A 21,155-nucleotide genomic window follows, 5' to 3' on the forward strand; every position below is an offset into this window, starting at 1 on the left:
TGGACATGTGTGTGCGCAACACCAGTGTACATTACCATTTCAGGGGTGCTACAGGGTGTCCTTTGGACACCGTGGCACCCTTAAAATCGCTTCCTTATTTGCGAATCACTATTTGCTAATCGCAAATAAGGAATGACTCCCCATTCATTCCTATGGGCCTTTAGGCCCATAAGAATGAATGGGACAGCCATTCCTTATTTGCGATTTGCAATTAGCGAATCACAAATAAGGAAGCTGTAGAAATCGCAAAACATATTGTGAGTTTTGTGAGTCTTTAATAGCGATTCCTTAATAATCGCTATTAAGGACTCGCAAAACAGGACTTTGATAAATCTGGGGGTAATTTCTTTAAAATCTTTGCGTGTGTCAAAGGCTGAATAAGTAGATATCTGCTGAATAGATTCTAACACTCTTACAAGTTCTTTAGTGACACTTAATTTACTAGTTTTACCACAGATGAGATCCAATATTATTGTTAGGTTCAAGAGACCATATGAGATACTTCAATTCTTCTAAAGTTGTTGAAGTTCAAGACGTTTTCATGTTAGAATATACCTTTTCTGTGAGAAATCAGCTCTAAAGGAAATGTTATAGCCATTAAAGGTGTAATGGCATTGGGCCCGATTCACAGAATGAACTTAAGACTCAATCCTAAACTTACTACTGTTTTGGTATTCACAGATTGCACTTACTACTTTTGGTATTCACAGAATGAACTTACTACTTTTGGCCTTCACAGAATGCACTTACTACTTTTGGTATTCACAGAATGAACTTAATTATTTCGGTATTCACAGAAGTTAGGACTCCTAACTTTAGGACTCCTAAATGCCTTCTGTGAAAACCGAAAGTCCTAAAATTAGGATTTTTCACAATTTAGTAGTAGTAAAGTTAGGACTACTAACTTTAGGACTCCTAAATGCCTTCTGTGAATACCGAAAGTCTTAAAATTTGGATTTTTCTCTATTTAGTAGTAGTAAAGTTAGGAGTCCTAACTTTACTACTACTAAATTGAGAAAAATCCTAATATGGATTCAATATTTTTTACCGAATTCTTAACTACATCTGAAATACCGATTTCGTAATACCGAATCGGTAAAATTTGGCATTAAGAATTCGGTATTTCACAATTACCTACATCGGGACCTAAGTTAGGTAATTTTCATCATCTAACGTTTTTGCAGATTTGTCCAATCGGGGGCGAGGGAGGTGTCGGAGGTTGCTCCCTAAATAAATGTTTTCCAGTTTATTGAGAGGTGCGATTTTTCTTTGTGCTTGGTTTGGGGTAAATCTGTTGCAGAGTTGTTGAGAAAAAAGCATCACAAAACGTTGCTGTGTGGGCTTCATACAATCAAAATAAAGACATATCTTGACCATTAATTTGTGGATCATTTAAGTGCACAAGGAAGCTTTTTTCCCTTCTTCCGTTGCAGATTCTCAAATTGAAACAAGAGCCATAAATCCATAAAGGTTGGTTGGCTAGCTACCACAGATCAAGCATTGGCATAGCCAATAGGTCTCGCCTTTGGGACATTATAAGTGTTTAGTTATCCAGCACAATTTCCTTGGTGCAACAACATCAACTGTTGCATTGCTAAACACTTATAAGGCCCCAAAGGCGAGACCTATTGGCTATGCCAATACTTGTTTGCTTTTTCATACAGACTTTGCTTCTTAATACTTAGAGCCTCTGAGATGGGAAATTGTTTGGGGATTCTAGCATTTAACACTTAGATGCAGTTAGTATATGCCACGTACAGAATAATGTTTAAAGGAGGGGAAATACATCCGGAGTTTGTACATCCTTATGTCAATTTTGGTGGTATCCCCTGAGAGAGCGCAATGTTATTTTTTAAATTGTAGGGGTGCATTATAATCTCGAGTAGTCAGCACCCACATATTTAGAGGACCTTTACTAATGTAGTTTAGAAATGTAACAGTGGGCTGGGGATCAGTGCAATATGAAGTGGGGTGTTTAATAATCATAAATTAATGTAGTGCCTTAAGTAGAAAATGTTATGCTGCGTAACGTAGAAATATAATCAAATGTGAAATGTCGTGTTAACAATGATGTGGTTTAATGAAATAATACATGTGTTCATTAATGAGTGGATTAACATAGAGTTTAATGTGAAAAATATTGCTTGCAGAATTAACGTATAACTGATGTAATGTAATGTCATGTCATGTTAAAAATGCATTTAAAAGTGCAAAGGCATGGGACATGCTGAAGCCAGTAGAGGCCCAACTATATTTTTCCTTGGTTAGCCTTAGTCGGGAAGAAAATATGTCTCTCGCCTGGGAAAGGCTGTCCTCAGCAAATATTACACGTGTAATTTCGAATACTGTAAGGATGGTCTCATGTATTTCAGCCTGCAGGTGCAAGGCCACAAGGGTCGTTAGGTAGAAAAGTCCATTGTTTAGAAGTTGGGATAGTAGGCTCGAGCGCAGAGATGCTGCCAAAGAATTTGGGAGTGCAACATTCAGCGGAGAAGGTTCCTGGGACCCAAGGACACTCCAACTGACGCTGGCTGGAGAGGTGCCATAGTGGAAAACTCCGTGGAGCTACACCTGCCAGAGGGGCATGTCTGAAGGTGTGTTGACTGTTTTTGGGGTTTTGTATTAGGGACAGCACCCGAGGGTGGAGAGTCAGTCCGGAGCAGAGAGCAGAGAGTAGACATCAGTCTAGTAGTTAGGAAGTGGGCTTGGGAAAGGCAAGATGTAGATAGTTGTGAACTTGAGGCAGAGTAAGTTGTAGCTAGGAACATCTTAGAACAAGCTCAGTATTTGAAGTCACCTATTGGAAGTGAATGTACTTCTTAGAAAGTCTTCACAGCTGACACCTTTTTCTCTCGCCTGGGAGGTATGTTAAGTAGGGATGTCACCTTAGAGGTAGAGTAGGGACAGCCTAACGGAAATTCTTTCCAGTTTGTAAATGCAGTTTAGATTTTCGACATTGTCAGTAATGGTATGTTTAATGTTGCTTTAATTTACCTTGGTTTTTATTCTGAGTCGTTTGAGACTATTGCGTAGAATTACCTTTGTATTAGTGCCAGTCTATTTCCTGAATCTCTTGCTGAGATGTTTTTATATTCAATTATTTTTGATTTTGTAATGAATCTTCAAAATTTCAGTTCGTAGTCAGAGGTCCTTTGAGTCTAATTGAATTTGATTCTAGAGATTGGTAAGGAAAATCTAGAGGAGAATCCAGCTTCCCCACCCCCCAGGTTTACTAACAAAGTGAGAGAACACTTAGGTGTCACAGTTCTCCAGTCACTGAGTAGTGCAGCTAAGACTCATGTCACAGTAAGTCACAATGTGAACTGTCCTGGAATTTCATTGACATGTCAAGAGATGTATGCTGCTCCGTTTAGTGGCCAAAGAGTGACAGTAGTTTCCCTTTTGGATTGTACTAGTAACATAATGGAGTAACATGAAGGATGGCTACATGGAGTGTTCTGGCGTTAGCAAAGAGTGTCTTGTCTAATCCAAAATTGTGGCTGCACATTGAGCCCCTTTTAAAATGATTCCTGGGATGTAATGTACGGCATCATTCACTGATTTCCAAATAGGGCTCCTCTTCATCTCCACCACTGCTGAACAGGTCTCTGAAGACAAGTTTCCCTCCATCAGAATCACTCAGCCCCATCTTCCTGGGAAGTGGCTTACCTGGCCATTTACACTTCCTGCAACACCAAGACACCCCATCATGGGTAAGATTCATTCTGCAATAATCTAACAGTGGTGCTTTGGATGTAATGACACAGGGCATCTATTCTACAAATCCGAAGTGGCAAGGAGGCCAGGCTCTTCATAGTCCAGTGATGCAGGAGTCCTGATCTCCGTAACTGGAGCAAACAGACATCTGCTCGCGCATGGACAGTGTTCACCATGATTCTGATCCATAAGGCAGTCCTTCTTGTTGTAGTGAGTTTATGTCACACAGAGCTCTCCTAAAGTGCGGACATTTCCTCTGTGGCTTAGCCCTGCCCCCAACAAGTTCCCATTTAAATTTGTATATAAATAATTATTTACTCTTCAGTAAAGGAAACTGGCTGAATGAAATTACACCAAATTAGATAAGAAAGTAAAACCTTACACAAGGAGTACTTTTCTTGGTTTGGTCTAAATCTGTTTAGTAGTTTTCGGGTAATTAGCATTTAAAAAGGTGATGAATTTGGGCATGAAGAATTTACTTTTTAGAGATATCTGGACTGCTAAATTATGGACGATTCACCTTTCAGCTACAGTTGAATGGTGGGTCTCCGAAATTTCTAAAAGTACTCAAATCTGATTGGCCGACGGGGTCTTTTCTCCTGTCAGCCATTTTAATACCTTGGATAACAAAAAACATCAACAGTACCTTAGCCATCGAATTAAATGTTAGGGATACAATTACAGGATGCAAAGACTCTGTCCCTGTGTCCTGACAATTTCGAAAAAAAGGGCTAAGAACGGTCCTCCAGGGTGATCCTATCCTGATCGTCAGGTCTATGTGAAGGAATACCAAACGGACCCTTCATTGGTTTAAAATTAAAAATGTTGGGGATGTGGCTTGACTGCCGAAGATGGCAGCAGCACTCTAACACACGTCCTGCGGTCGCTCTACATCCGACTTCATCCTGGACCCATCGCACAGTTGCTGCCGCTAATTTCACCCCTGTACCCTATTGTGTTGCGGGGGCGTTGGAAGTGACATTTGGGGATAACAGCGGCCTCTATGGCGATTTTGGCCACATCGCTCATCCACAACTGGGGAAAGCAGATCCCTCGCAGTGCGGCCTGATACCACGAAAGGGCCTGCAACACAGCAGATTCGGTTTACCTGGTACAAGGGTTGAGCAGTTGCAGTCAGTGCCATTGAGGAGCCACCTGCCCACCCACCTACTTGACTTTGCGGTATGCCCTGCTTTCCCCCACTGGAGATGGCGGCCTGTTCTGCAGCTGAGAGCCTCTGCCACTTGGCGGCCCCCAGGCATCGGCACTGGGAATTCGCTTCTGACTTTAACCTCTATGGGTGCTTGTTTATAGAGCCAGTGCCTGTTGCTGCGGTCCTGGCGGGACTTTGTGAGGTAATGAGTGGCGCAACACACTTAAAATATTGCCACGGAGGCCTCAGGGGAGAGTTTTCTTTGTTTACCAGGAACACTGCCCTGCTATTACTTCTAACAACTTCCCACAGCCCCCTTATCACCTGTGTGTTGCGGGTGCTGTGGAGTCCCACACTGAGGGTGCATGACTGCTTTTAATGTGTGGCACCAGTCTGCTTCATCGATCTACATTTCTATTGCTGTGCTGTACTTTAATCTCGGCATTAACTTCCCTTGTCTAGTCAGGTCATGGAGACAGCTGCTAATTGCAAAGAGGTTGGATCTGAGGTGCTTCATGGTGTGGCTAAATGGTGATCCTGGCCTCTCCCATCTCTCTCCCTCACTATCAATCCTGATTCGCGGGGGCTTTAGATGGGCCCACTTCAAATTTGTTTACAACCCCTTTAGGGGGGGCGTACTTAAGGAGAGTGTGCCAGTTGCAGAGGCAGCCAGGCTAGGTACTGGTGCGATTTGCAGCAGTATAAATCTTGCTACTCTTCTCCTGGACTTTTTGGCCCCATGGGTCTTTCATTGAGGCTCCTGTGTAGCCACAGCTGATAGCTGGCTTGGCCTCTGACGGTTAATGTTACCTCCTGCATTAGGTCGTGGTGCGGGTCAGGTGGGTCAGTTGTGCTGTGCGATATGTTGAGGCAGTTGCTGTGTTCTCCACCACTTTCGCCCCCATGGCAAAAGATAAAGCCCCATCCAACACCAAACAGAGTACCATGGACAAGTATGCGCAGCCAGGGAGACCCTTTCCTCCTTCTGGGGCTAATGTTCATGATGGCTCCTCTCCGGACAATGCTGCACTCCTTGCTGCTATTTCTCAATCACAAGACATGCTGGATAGTAAGATTAGAGCACTGGGAACAGATGGCACTTTACTCTGCCAGTTTCTCAGAAAGGCCATCAAGCAGAGTACAGACGCAAAAACCTGGATCTCTGGGGTGGATATCTGCGTCAGTGCCCTGCAGCAGACAGTGGCTAAACTTACTGCTGTGACCAAGGAGCTGGTGGCAAGAGTGAATGATGCAGAGGGTAGGGCTCACTGCATTAACTTGAGGTTTATGAGCTTCCCTGATGGATGTGAGTTCGATCTCTGATGCCCTCAGAGGCCCTGTCCTCTTGGTTTGTTGTTGAACTGGCCCACAGGACATTGGTAAATCACCCTCCTCCCTGTGATTGCTAGACATTGAAACTATATGGATTGAGACACTATCCTCAAAAATGCCGAGCTCCAAGACAAGCTCACATGCTAATCTCATACTATCATGATCTTTCCAAACTACACCAGGATGGTAGAGCAGCAGCGACAGTCCTTTATGGCAGTTAAGCAATAACTCGGTTGAAGGCCATCTATAACTAGAAAATTCTCTTCCTTGAGTCACCAGAGGAGGTCTTCCAATGGACCGATGAGAAGATTCTGTTACAGCTGTATACACCCCTGCACATGGATTCCGACTCGTTACAGGGAGATAGAGGCAATGGCGAGACTCCAGCAAAGGAGCACAACAGCTCTCTTTCCTCCTGGAGAGCTTCCTGGCGAGATGGGTTGGCTCCAGTTGGGGTGCACCACTGGATTCTTCATCACTGGCCACATCACCTCCTGCAAGACATTTGTAACAATAATTGATTGTTATGGTGGTTGCAGCAACTGTGATGTGGTACTGAACATTCCTGCCCACATATCTTTGGGGGCAGTGTTTTTTGCTTCCCCAGTTGACTGATTTTGTTGGGTTTGGGGATCCATTGGGACAGGAGTGGCAGGGTCCCCTGTCGGGACCTCACAATGGCCTGCCCTGCGATAGATACATCTTTTTTTTGAAGTTTGGGGGAGTTTGAGAACTGTTCTATGTTTCTTGTGGTTTTTTGTTTGCTGACCTGCCACACCCCCCCTTTTTTGCCTGCTGTCTGGTCGAGAGTTCTACCCTATCTCATCAAGAGTACTCATGTGATAATTCCATGGATTATCTCAACCAATCAATCTATCAATCAATCAATCAGGGGCTTATAAAGCACGCTATGCACCCGTGAGGGTCTTAATGGGCTAGGGTGATGCGCTAGGGTGGGGGGCAGCTCCGGATCAGTCGAAGAGCCAAGTCTTGAGGTCCTTCCTGAACGTGTGCAGGGTCAGGGAGCATCTGATGTTCATGGGAGCTCGTTCAAGTCTTGGCTGCTATGTAGGAGAAAGCTCTCCCACCTGTTCTGTTTCTGCTGATGTGGGGGACCTCAGCCATGGCGTGGTCGGCAGAGCAGAGGTTCCTCTTGGGTATGTGGAAGGATACTCTCTCGTTGAGGTATTTGGGTCCGATGTTGTTGAGGAATTTGTAGGCGTGGGTGAGGAGTTTGAAGGTGACCTTCTTCTCGACAGGGAGCCAGTGGAGGTCTCGTAGGTATTGGGTCATGTGTTTGTGCCGTTGTGTCCCTAGAACGAGTCTGGCAGCGGCTTTCTGGATGGTTTGAAGTCTGTGTAGTTGAGTTCTGTTGATTCCGGCATATAAGGTGTTGCAGTCTGCTGGTTATGAGCTTGTGGGTGATGGTCTTTCTGCAGTCGGGGGGGGGATCCACTTATAGATCTTGCGGAGGATGTGCAGGCAGTTTAAACTGGTGGAGGCGACGGCGTTGATCTGGCGGTTCATGGAGAGGGAGGAATCAAGGATGATCCCGAGGTTACATGTGTGGTCTTTAGGAGTGGGTGGATTTGCAAGGGCAGAGGGCCACCAGGTGTCCTCCCAGACAGAGGTGTGGGGCCCGAGGATGAGGTCCTCGGTCTTCTCTGAGTTGAGCTTCAAACAGCTGTTCTTCATCCATGCTGCCACATTCTTCATTCCTTCCTGGAAGCAGAGTCTGTTGTCCTCGGGATTTTTTGTGAGTGGGAGGATGAGCTGGGTGTCATCAGCACAATGCTGAGTACCTGCTGACTAACGATGGTGGCAAGGGGGGCCATGTAGATGTTAAAGAGTGTGGGGCTGAGCGATGATCCTTGGGGTGCTAGATCCGAGCCGAAGCAACAGGCTCTGGCAGCTGACAGACGCAAGAGGCGGAGAGAGTGTCCCCCCGGTCGGCACCCCACCCCAGGGGGTGATCCACATTACCAGGGGGGTGTCAAGCAAGCCACCCACCTGTTCTCCTTGTTCTTCATAAAGGATGATCGAACCCCAGTCTCCTCAGAAGCTCCCCAAATGGCAGAGTTAAGTAAACACTCTGAAGCTTGAAAAGCCCCCAAGGGGAAAGGGGGATGGGAATCAAAAGACAAGAAGAGAGACACTGTTTGACTGCTGGTACTGGAGAAACCAGGTGGCTCACAGTTCACGTCTCCGCACCGTGTAATGGTTGACAGTCCCTGTACTGGCAGCATCCAAGTTATGATCTAAATAATATCGCTAAATAAACAAACAGCACATTAGAGATGACATCACCCATAAGAATTCTTGGTCAACTTGCTTCTAACAATAGTATTCTAAGTATTTGTATTATTACCTTAACGTTAGTATTGCCTCTTTAAAATTTTAGAAACATTTTCTATTACTTGTTGCCTTAATTTTTCTTGTCCTGTGAAAAGAGAAATCATTAGCAGGTTTTTTAATCACCTTAACTGACTTGCAACCAATAGTCTTAAATATTCCTCCACATTCAGTGGTACAACTTTACCTTTGGTACGTGGTAATTATTCTAACCACCAAATAATAATATTCATAAACGATGTGCAGTCTTTTTATAATATTGTTCGTTAAAAGTTCTGTAGTCTCTGTAAAGAATAATGGGGCATATCACCAAGCAATAGCGATAATTATCGCTATTGCTTGGTTAGAGACAAAAATTTACCGCCAAGCTGCGGTGATTTTTATCGCAGATAAACCCTGGTATTACCAAGGTTTATCGCAAATGCGATAAAAATCGTCCGCAATGCATGAATATCGCTGAAAAGTCTGCGATATTCATGCATTACCGAGCTAATGCTCTTAGCCATGATATCCACCTCCCATTGGATAATATGGCTAGGAACTGCTCAGGGCAGGTGTTAGCTTTTGGAGATATTCGCGCTAAGCTAAGCTAAGTTGGTAATAGGAGATAGCCATGTTAGCGACTGTTTCCAGTCGCTAACATCTTGGCACACCCACTTTGAAAGTCATTAGTGATAAATATCACTGACATGCAAAGTGGGGCCCAAGATGGTCACTATCTCCTACTAGCTGTCGCTAACTGGTGCTAGCGCCAGCTAGGTAATAGGGAGATAATTTTATCTCCGCTTTCTTGGCTTTTAAAGCCAAAAAAGCGGAAATAAACCCCCTTGATAATATGCCCCAATTTCCTCACGTTTATTTTTAGTCAATAATAGGTCCTGAAAGTATGCTTTTATCTCCTGGTTAATAAGTGGCTTTAAGCGTTCCAATGTCCCCATAAATCAGGCTTCATGATGCTTTTAAAAGTAAATCTGACAAACAACTCACCGATCAGAAGTCACTCGGCAGTTACAGGAGAAAACTGGTAAGGGCTTCTAAGACAAGACCAAGCACTGAGCGGTGTGCGCGAGCGGCTTAAATACCCTTCGACTTTTGGGGTATGCCACGTGAGTGGTAAGCGTTGAGTTGACTCATGTAAATGATGATCGGTAAATGGTTCACACGCCGTAACGTGCAGGATGTTTCTCAAATCGTCCTAGCACGTGAATGCAAATGTTTGACAGTTTGAAACGTGTTTCCTACCGGTGAAAGATAACCACATGTACTTCCTAGTTTTTGACAGTTCTTTTAATAAATGGAGAATGTTTTCTGCAAGCCTTGATTATTGAATCAGTTTAGATTATGTTGCATATTAAATAAACAACATGAACACAAATACCCTGAAACAAATATTACACTGCAATCAAGAAGCCATAAATATAAACGGCAAAAAAGGGTAGTGGGAGAAACATGAGTGGCAGTTCTTTTTGGGATTTAAGAGGGAGGCCACAAGTGGGATTTTAAGAGGGCTGAGCAGGCTGAACATGAGTGGCATTTGTGATTACCATGACAGGTGGTGCAACCCCACTCTCCTCGCCTCCTTCACCGACTTGGGCCATGATCCAGAACTCCGTCAATGGGCACAGTGAGCTCGGGCCGGGCGCTCAGCTCCTCCCGGGCTGCCGTTACGGGCCGCTGCTGCTTCACTCCGAGGGCCCGATGACATGGCCTTCCTTCCGGCGGTCTCAGTGGACACATAAATCAGTCCTCAGCACTGTGGAGACTTCCTTTGAATTCAGTGCACACACTACCCAAGCACTCCACATCAGCGCCCCTGGTTGCACCTCGACACGAACTCTGCACGTCAAAGACTTGCCTCTTCTCTGGTGCACACGATGACCAGGTGCTCTTCACCAATGCCTCGGCTTGCACCTCAACACTTACCCTGCGTGTCCAAGTCTCACCTCTTTTCCCCATGCACACAACGACCAGGCGCTCTTCACTAGTACCTGGGCTGCACCACGACACTCACCCTGTGCGTCCGAGTCTCACCTCTTCTCCTAGTGCACACGATGACCAGGTGCTCTTCACCAAAGCCCTGGCTGCACCCCGACAGGCACCCACGAGTCGGTGACTCACTTCTTCGTTCGGTGCACACAACGACCAGGTGCTCCTCACCAACGCCCTGGCTTGCACCACGACACACACCCTGCGCGTCTAAGTCTCACCTCATCTCCCGGTGCACACAACACACAGGCGCTCCTCACCAATTCCTTGGCTGCACCACGTCACGCACCCTGCGCGTCAGAAACTCAGATTACTCCTGCGTGCCCACGCTCACAAGGCACAACTTCTGAGGGTCTCAATCTGCAAAAGCACGCGCACACCGCATTGCTATGGACTTCTCCGCAAACTTTCATGTTCCTGTGTTTAGTAACATGGAGCCAGCTCACCTCAGGCCCTTGGGGTTCAAGACAAAGCACAAAGCACAGTCTTCATCAAGCAGGGGAACCCAGCGCCTCCAAGCCCAGCCCCAACAGCCTCTCCCTTGGTTAGAACAGCAAACTGTAGACCAGCCTCAGATCACGAAGCAAGTGTTGGTCTTTCCACAGCAGTCTCTTCAGTTGCTCCTTCCTTAGCGGAGGTTCCCCTTGACCACAAAATGGGTCCAAGCCTTTTCAGTCTCAATCCATTTCTGTTTCATTTCAACATTCAGGTTTTTCAGCTCTCATAGTTATACCCCTTAATGTCTTTGAAGTTTGTTGTGCTCAGGGGTCCCAGACCCCTCCATAAATTAGTTCTGGGTGTCTCCCTCCCATTGTCACCTTTCTCCCTTTGATACTTGGGGTCTGGATCCTTATTAACTCAACAGGACATGGGTCAATTGGTTTATAGCACCAGCCGAGACCTTTTCACCTTCCAGGTTTCTCCTCCCCCTACTCTCCAGATGCAGGGCAGCCTGGTGCCACCTCAACCCCTCCCTGGGTCAAGACCTCTACCAGCTCCTCTCACCTCTCAGATCCAGATAGTCAACCACATTCAACAGAGAGATACAACAAATTTTAAAGCACAAAACTCAGCCACTTTCTAAAAGAGTTGTTTCTGAACACACCGTGACAAAACCACTTTCACAGAAAGATGTGTTATGACACTGTGAGTTCAGACATACTAAACTTCACCTCTCCATTTTAAACTTATAGGAAACTAGGCTCACAAACACAACATGAAAAAAACGATAGAGAGAGGGTCCAAGGGAATGTTTAAAGACCAAGCACAGATACGCCCCCCAAAGAAGACAATGTGAAAAAACAAAGAGTAACTGTGGGTCTAAGCCAACTACCTGTCAATCAGTGTCTGACATACAACTCAATACTAATTATAACTATAAATCAAAAAGTGTGATTCAAGCACGACAAGATACTTCCAAGCTGTGAAAGTACCCATCAGTTATCGTCCTGTACCACCCTTGTCATCATCTGTATTTACAATGCCCTGTCACTCGAGGATCAATTGGGGGGACCCACAGCAGTTCTCCTTGCTGATATTGACCAGGCCTTTGGGGCCATGTGTATCAAGCATGTTAGCGTTCGCAAATGGGTCAATACTCAGAATAGGCCCATTTGCAAATGCTTTTCACATTTATTTGTATTTAGAAGGGGCGTGTTCAGTGCATCCTTTCCAAATACTGAATCGCTGCTGTATGTATGAATGTTTTGTGACCGAGAATGCGGTCGCAAAAAATTTGCATTTACCACCAACTTCAAGTTGGTGGTAACTAATTCACAAACAGGAAGGGGTCCCAAAGGACCCCTTCCCCTTTGTATATGTATGCACACACTTTTTCTAAGAGAAGGCAGGGGTCCCATGGACCCCTGCCTGCTCTTAAAAAACTAAAAATTAACTATTCTTTTTTTTTCTCTAAACATCAAACCCCTTTCCTTTATGGACTGAATAAAAAAAAAAAAAAAGATTGCTTTATTTAAAAGCCATCATGAACATGGTGGTCTGCTGACCTCAGCACGCCACCATCCCAGTGAATTTAGAAATTCCTCAGGGGTCACACAATGTGATCTGCCTCATTAATTTTAATGCAGTAGGTCCATTTGCGACCCACTTCGAATTGCTATCTAAAAAAACTTGGAGTTTAATACATTTGTAATAGCGATTACCTAATTGCAATTCGCTGAAAATCACAATTAGGTAATCACTATTACAAATGTTGATATATGTGGCCTGTGATTCTGTAAGTTCGGAATATGTGTTTTTGCTACTCTGCCATTTGAATTTCGATCCTAAATTTGTATCCTACGTTAATTTCCTCTACACGGACCTAACAGCGATGGTCCGGGTGGTGGGAGTCCGATCAGATACAGTGGGGTACAAGGCTTTTTGCTCTCGCTATATAGCCTCTGACGGTGTGGGTAAAGATGGATGCTCAGGTATATGGCTTCGAGGGCAGAAAGGGACAGTCCGGAAGAAGAGAACATCATCGGCAAATAAGGCTATTTTGACAGAGCGTCCCTTCCTCCACTCGTATTCTGCAAATCATGCACATTTTTGGTGAGACCTCTGGTCTCTACCTTAATCGGTCAAAATCCCCGGTATTCCCAGTGGGAGGCTGTCAAAACTTTGATTGGGTGGGTTCAAATACTTGGGTTTCTTTGTGTCCCTGGTGTGGCTCTGCCATGCCCTCATTACTTGGAGCCTGTCTTAGCTCACTTGAGGGAGGATATTAATGTTTGGTTGGTCTTGCCCTTGTCTCTGACTGGTAGGTCATGATTTTTAAAACGGTATAGAGGTCCAAGTATTTATACCAGCTACAGAATTTTCTCTGCAACATCCCGCAGCTCTGGTTTCAGAAACTTAATTCCATTCTGAGCAGTTTCATCGGAGACAGTCGGGCCACCTGTACTGTCCTCTGTAAATGTTTTCAATTGACTTTCTGTGGGGGTATCGGCGAGGCAGATCTTGATACGGTCGGAGTAGTGTTAGTGTTCTTCCTCCGGTGACCAGAACAGTCTTAAATCAGTGGAGACAATCTCTTCATCAGATGGAATGGTGGGGGAGGCTGACGGAGAGGACACCAATCTGCAAGAACTGTCTGCTGCCGCAGGTGGCGGCGCTAGAGGGCTTTGGACAGTGGGACCTTATAGGAAACTCAACCTTGGGTGATGTCATAAGCAGTATGGTTCTTAAGTCCATCCATATCATGCAGATGGAGTACCAACTCTATCATATTCAATTTCATTGCAACCTATAACTCTGCTGTGCTGCTTGGTGGCAGTCTATAAGACAAAGGGCTACCCCCAGAAACACCCCATAATTTGGCAGGAGTGGGCGGATTACAGAGGTATTGTCCTGGAGCCCCTCTGATGTCTGGGCTAATAAATAATGAGATTCAATTGTTTATGGGCTGAGAGAGAGATACAAGGGTATGGGGCAAGTGTTCGACTTAGTGTTATGTATCTTCTTATTGCATTGTGAGTGGGAGTAAGTGGGACAAAGTATGCAGATATTTGCTTTTGTTTGTGCACATGTTGCTTTCCTCCTTTTTTGTTTCTAAGTTGACCTGCAGAAATGTATTTCTATGCTGGAATTCAATAAAATCTGTTTTTAGAAAGAAAAATGTAAATTGTGCCATGGGATTATTGGGCCCTGGGAATTTTGCCACTGTTCCCAGTGAGGACCTGGGTTCAACACACTATCTGGAACCTACAACTCTAGGGCAAGCGTCACAGCCTTACACCACAATTCTAGTGCAAGTGTCATAGGCCAGTTATCATCTATTGGATTTGTGGCCCTGGTTCGCAAACCATGGCTCCAATACAGGACAATAAAGATTGTACTGGACTCATATTACTATGCTGAGATGCTATTGTTTGGTATTGCAGATCCAATTTTGAATCTGTTAAGCAATTTAAAAAGAAGAAAGGAGGTCCTTTCTGTAGATGAGGCCCGGTGAAAAACGCCAGCCATGGGTGCAGTACTTGGTTGTAGGCCATGGCCTGTCGCCAAACCCTACTGCAGATGTGCACTGGTGTTTGGCAGTCTCAACAATGAAGGGGAACTGTTCAGGAAGAGTTGGCACCGGACTTTGAGAAAAACCTGGAGGACTGGCTTTGCTGCCAATCTCCTACTTCACAAGGTCAAATCCCCTGCACAGCAGGCAGGGGTTGGCTGTCTGAGGAGGGTTCGGCACAAGGTCTGGCCAAAGATAGGGGCCTGGGACTGTCCGGAGGTGCCCCTGGAATAATGGGCACAAGGAAGTCTTGGATGAAATATAGCACAAACAATACAATAAAATTGAAGGAAAAGTTAAAGTGAAATCATGATTAGCTTTAAATATAACATATTTATTTATTTATTTATTTATTTATTTATTTACAGACTTATGCCGCGCTAGGAACTCGACTCCCTGAGGAGTATCTCCACGCCTTTGGCAACATCTGTGAACAAGAGCCCTGTCTGATGTGTATCAATTGCCCTATCAGAATTAGTAATTGAACAAGAAAGTTTTTAGTTTTTTCCTAAAAGGAAAATGTTCCCTACAAACTCTGATGTCATAGGGGAGATCATTCCAGAGCTTTGGACCAGCTACTGACAAAGCCCTTCCCCCTTGTCTGGACTTCCAAAACCTAGGGACACATAGCAATTCTTGATCTCCAGATCTCAGGGACCTTAAGGGGGTGTAGGGAATGAATTTTTTAGTCAGGTAGTCAGGACCTTTACCAATGAGGCATTTATGGATGGTGCAGCATGTTTTAAACAACACCCTCTGTTTCACAGTGAGCCAGTGGAGTTTGTTTAATAGTGGCATTGAGGGAGTGCGGGCCGGGGCATTATAAAACAAGCTGTGCAGCTATATTTTGCACAACTTGTTGTCTGGCCATGACCCCCTCATTGGCGGCTAGCAACAAACCGTTACAATAATCCAGTCTGCTCAGCACGAGCGACTGAATTAGTGTTTTCCTGGTGGTATCAGGTAACAGGGGAAATACCCGTCGGAGAAGGCCAATAACATGGAAACAGGAGCTTACAACTTGATTGGCATGATGTTTAAGGGCAAGCTCCTGATCCAGCTTAACTCCTAGGTCTTTCACTACCACCCTGGGTACAGGGAGTGGGCCTAGATCTTGAGGCCACCAGTCAGGAGTCCATAATCGTTTGGCTTCCCCAAAGAGCATAACCTCAGTCTTAGAGACGTTACACTGAAGGAAATTTGCTGCCATCCAATGTGCCACCTCTTTCATTCCCCGTGCAAAGGAGTTACGCACCTCAGGAGTCATGATTTTAAACGGGAAGAGGAGTTGAGTATCGTCTGCATACGATACAGGGATAAACCCATGAGATTTCATGATGTTAGCTAGGGGTGCCACATAGATGTTGAAAAGCGTTGGGCTCAAGCAGGAGCCCTGTGGCACCCCCTTTGAGATCTCAACCTCCTCTGACTGGTAAGGACCCAGTATGACTCTCTGAGTGCGATTGGTGAAAAAACTCCTTAACCAGGCCAGCGCCTTGCCTTCCAGACCGATGTCAATTAGTCTGGAGGTCATGATATCATGTGACACAGTGTCAAACGCCGCTGACAGATCTAGGAGCACCAGGATAACGGAAAAACCCTTATCCTGTAGCATACGAAGATCGTCAGCGACGGACAGCAAGGCGGTCTCAGTGCTGTGCCTGGGTCTGAACCCCGATTGGGATGGGTCGAGCCCCCCCGGACTTTCGATGTATTTGGATAAGTGCCGGTTTACAAACTTCTCAGTGAGCTTCCCTAAGAAAGGGAGGAGGGAGATGGGTCTCAGGTTTGTCAGATCTGTCCACGGAATGGAGTTGTTTTTCCGTAGAGGTCTTACCAAAGCATGCTTCCAGCCAAGGGGAACTTCCCCTGTGCTCAGAGAGAGATTGACAACCTGCCGAATTCCAGCCCCCAGCTCGTCACTCAAAAGTGCCATGACCCGTGCTGGGATGATATCTGAAGGGCACCCACTCTTTGTCTGAGTGATTAAAGTGGTTATCTCCAGCATTGATACCGGTGGGAATTCTGCAAGTTTACTGATCTTGTTTTCTGCTGAGCTAGGGAGAGGCTGAGACATGCTATCAACAGAACCCATGTTATTAGCAGTGGATTTTGATATCAAAGTATATTTAAAAACCTCAGAAACTCACCTATGAAAAACGCAATTAAACTGCAGTTATGTTTTAAATTAGAGATGAAAAATTACTGAAAGTTACCAGTTTTGGTTAGCAGCACAATCCATAATAACTATGCAAAGCATAGCACACAATTCAAATGCAATGCTTATGAGAAACAATATGTATACCAATAAATCACAACATCTAAAAGCAAAATGCCATTATGTATTCTAGTGTGAAGGATGACCTGTTGTCATCCTGCACTGTACCGTTGCAGTGCAGAGGGCATCAATGGTTCATCTTCCTCGGGGGTGACAGGGACGCTCTGGTGCTCACACTGGAGGCTTTCCCCCATGTGGGAGCAACTGTAGAATAATTTCTGTGTCAACCTCTACCCCTTCCCCACCCACCAGTGATGTCAGCATTCCAGACGGCACTCTGACGTCACAAATTGCAACGGACTTCACCACGAGGATCTGTTGAGTGGCAGTCCTCATTTGACTATTGGGATTTCAGCCAACCAACGCCTCCTCTTGATTTGTGGGTGGCATTGCTGGAAAGGATAGAGTGTCCCCTCTCCACTGATTCCAGTTTGTTGTTCATAGATGCAGTTCAAAACAGGGATACCACTAGACACCAGGGTTGACTTGTTTTTTTGGGAGGGGTAGCTCCCAGGCATGAGTCAAACCCCCCTGCCCCCTTGGAAGCAAAGAATATTTTTGCGATTTTCCCTTTCAAGAGGGCAATTTATACCCCAAGGAAAGCACAATCAGCCCCCCAGCGGATGGGTAATATGGCAGCCATTTTGTCTATGTCAAAGTGCCAGTGTATTTTCTGGCACTCCACAGGCAATATAATTTGGAAGAGTTGACCTCCCTTAGCATAAATTGATGCCTCATGTGTCACACAACACTTTGTACATTTTCCCTTCCCTGGGCAGGACTGTGATCAGCACCCCTGTAAACGAAAAATATAGCAGTCATTTTTTTGAATGTTGATGTGTTTGTGGCTTTTCTGGCACTCCCCGAGTACCAAAGTTTGCCCTTCCTTGGCCTTGGTTGATGCTCCTTTGAACACACAATAACTTGAAGAATTTCCTTCCCTTGGGGGTGCGAAAATGTGACAACAATTTGTTTTTTGCCAATGTGTCTTGTGCTTTTCTGGTGCTCCCTAGGTACCACCATTTACAGTTTGAGCCCTCCATGGCATGGGTCAATCCCCATGGGGGCACACAATATTTTAGAGATTTTACTTTCCATGGGGGGGGGGCTCATGGGACCCCCGAGGGGCTGTGATTGGCCTCCAGGGAAGGGAAAATGTGTCAGACATATTTTTATTGTGGATATGCCAAAGTAATTTCTGCAGCTACCCGGCACAACAAGTGGTGCTTTAAGCCTGCCTTGTATGGGTCTATCCCTGCACATGAAATAATTTGGAAATCTTCCCTTCTCTAGTGGGAGATGATTGGTACCTCATTGGAAGGGAAAAATAGGCAGCCATGTTTTTTGTATTTGCTGATGCCCTTGCTGTTTTCATGTGCCTCCTCTCTGGGCAGCGCTGGAATCCCACTCCAGCTACTGATAGGTTATTGTGCCATTCACTTTCTACTTACACCCAACACACCATACATCAAAAGGCAACTAATGAGGCCCCTTAAGCTACAGGTCAGTTATTTAGCCATTTAAGTTTTGGTATGGCCTTGGTATTTAGGAGGCTGGGTGGGGGGGGAGGGATGGTGGGAGCAAAATGTGGATGACTAACTAAATGATGTTGGTGGAAGTGGATCTACCTATTGCCGCAAGATGTATTCTTTCCTGGGTAGAAGAAAAATGTGAATGGCACAATAACTTAACATTGGATGAAGTAGTCTAACATATTGCCCTATGCTGCTGTTGATTAAAGCAAAATTTAAATGGCTGAATAATTGATGTTTGCCATGGTGGAACAACGTAGCATGTAAATGACACATTAGCTAAAGAATGGCTGAATTGGGCTCACCCATTTCCACATAGTATATGTCGCAGTGGGTAGAGGTAATATATGAATAGCAAAATAATGTATCAATGGAACGGGCTGTCACATTGGCCCACGCTGTGGTGGGCTGAAGCAGGGCAGCGCCTAGTTCGCATGGCTTCATTGTCAGTCACCTGCTTTCTACTCTTTGACAAGGAGCCATCTAACGATGACATTTGTCCTGACATTGCAGAAAATTTGGAATAATGTGCTTTCGCCTTATTGAGTGTGATGCAAATTAAACAATTTCTTTATTGTGTTTTTTCATTTCACTTTTTTGGAGAAGTTCTTTGCAGCATTGATCTTTTTTGGAGTGGCATTCATTAGTATGAGTACCTCTGCATTCAGCCTAGGCCAACATGTTTTAGGTAGAAAGCAGGGATGGCGTCTCATTGGATGGCTGCTTTTGAGGCCTTAACTCAAATAATAGAGGAGAGTTCTGATGCAGGGTCTAATAATGAGACAAAATCTTAGGAAGGGAGTCACAGATAAATTCTGAAGGTGATTTGTCCTTTCATGTCTTCCCGTTATTCTGAGGAACAATCCTGTGGCTGTCATGCCGTCCATTCACAAGTACAAACTGTGAAGCTAAGAAAAAGTGACAATGTAGACCAGTCCAGAGTGGAAGCAGGTATCATGCAGAGAACATGCAGTGTGCTCACTTGTCAGACTTCTAATTTAGTTCAACCACAAACTCCCCATTTCCTGCAGATGCAATTTTGTATCCATTTGAGTGCTACAATCATTTTCATGATGAAGAATTTCTTAAGTTAATTTTGCACTTAATAAACAGCCAAACATTTTGTGAGGAGCATGGAGGCAATTTGCCACCTCACTCTATGGCAAATATGTGGACTGCCACTTTACGTGGGGAACTGAACACACTTGAGCCTAATGCTGAACATGGGGATGGTGTACAAGCCAATTATACAGTCCTATCGCTGTACCTGCATGTTATGGGCAAAACCCAAATTTGTTCCTGTCATGAGCAGAGAATGATTTTTGATTTTGCTGTGAATGCTGCATTTCAGTGATAAATTTGCTGCATTGTCCCAGGACCACGCAGACCCTAAAAGGTTCTTCAAAGTTCAGTCTAATGTTGAACATTTGTCTTTCAAGTTGTCAGGTTTCTACAGCTGTAAAGAATATAGTGGTCAGTGAATCTGTGACAGTTCTAAAGCTTCCTTTTAGAAATATAGAAGTCACCCCTAAGGTAAGCCCTAAAGGCGCATAAGGCAGAGTGCAGAGTATTTAAAAATTAGGACATGTGGGTTTACATTTTACCTGTCCTGGTAATGATAAATTCCTAAATACATTTTTCACTACTGCAAGGCATATCTCTCCCACTAGATACATCTGGTTACCGTATTACATTTAATAATCACTAATGTTTGATTAGGAGCAGGGAGAAAGATCATGTTTGAACTCAAATGAATTGTAATAAAAAAATCCTATTTGATGGTAAATTCAGATTTTGAGTCACAATTTTAAAAACGCCACTTTCTTACCTTAACCATTTTGTGCCTGCTGCCAGTGTCCTGAGACACATGACTGTGAATGACTCTGCTGTATGTCTTTGTGTATTCCTGTAAGCAGTGAGACAAAGGAGACTGGGTGTAGGTATGATGGGCTAGCGCCTACTAATAACGTGAGGTCTGCTCTACAACAACAACAGTCTGCAGTGATATCCAACGCGAAGCTCCGGGACTAACAACTATCTACAACACCCATCTCTTCACCACAACAATGACCATCCTCAATGCTCAGGCTGCTCTTCAAGCTACTGTGTTCAACTGTGACTTTCTTCTTGTTCCTTGTGGCCTCCTCCACCGTGAATGGAACTTTTTGTGCCAAATTTTGAGAAGGTAACTTTTTCAGCCTGTGCTGTACTCCATCATGCACTTGTTACTTTGCCTATAAGTTAATTGTGACTGCTTTTGTGCAAGCAACCAGAGGTTCAAGCACACACTAATTTAGTGACTTTTGTGGTTCACCATAAGGAGGAGTGTGGTTGTTGTCTGGGTGGGCATTTCACCCCCTCAACCAATAACACAATTTCTTACACATGGTAATCGAATTCAAGCAAAACACCACAAGTTCTCCGAATTGGTGGTAACATTTACCAACTTAGATTGTTCTTTTTTACAAGATTTATAAACTTTTGAAAAATACACTTTTTTTCACAGAGAATGCAAGTCTTTTTTAAAGCGAGGCATGATGGAGAATTTCCTAAATGGTTACCATGCCACGATTACGCATTGCAACATTAGATTCCAAGCAGTTTTTTCCCATCAAGGCTTAGTAGCAATAGCAGCAGAAAAAACAATGGAACCTTGTTGAGATTTGGAGATCACAATTTAATATACCATACTTTCAGTTCCTGCAAAAATGTGATAGCTTTTTTTTACTTTAGATGAAGGGCCTAATGTAAATCTTAGCGCTACCAAAGGGGATGATGGACGGAGCATTTGAG

This window comes from Lissotriton vulgaris, chromosome 1_1 (genome assembly GCF_964263255.1).
Source record: "Lissotriton vulgaris chromosome 1_1, aLisVul1.2, whole genome shotgun sequence".
Classification (NCBI taxonomy): domain Eukaryota; kingdom Metazoa; phylum Chordata; class Amphibia; order Caudata; family Salamandridae; genus Lissotriton; species Lissotriton vulgaris.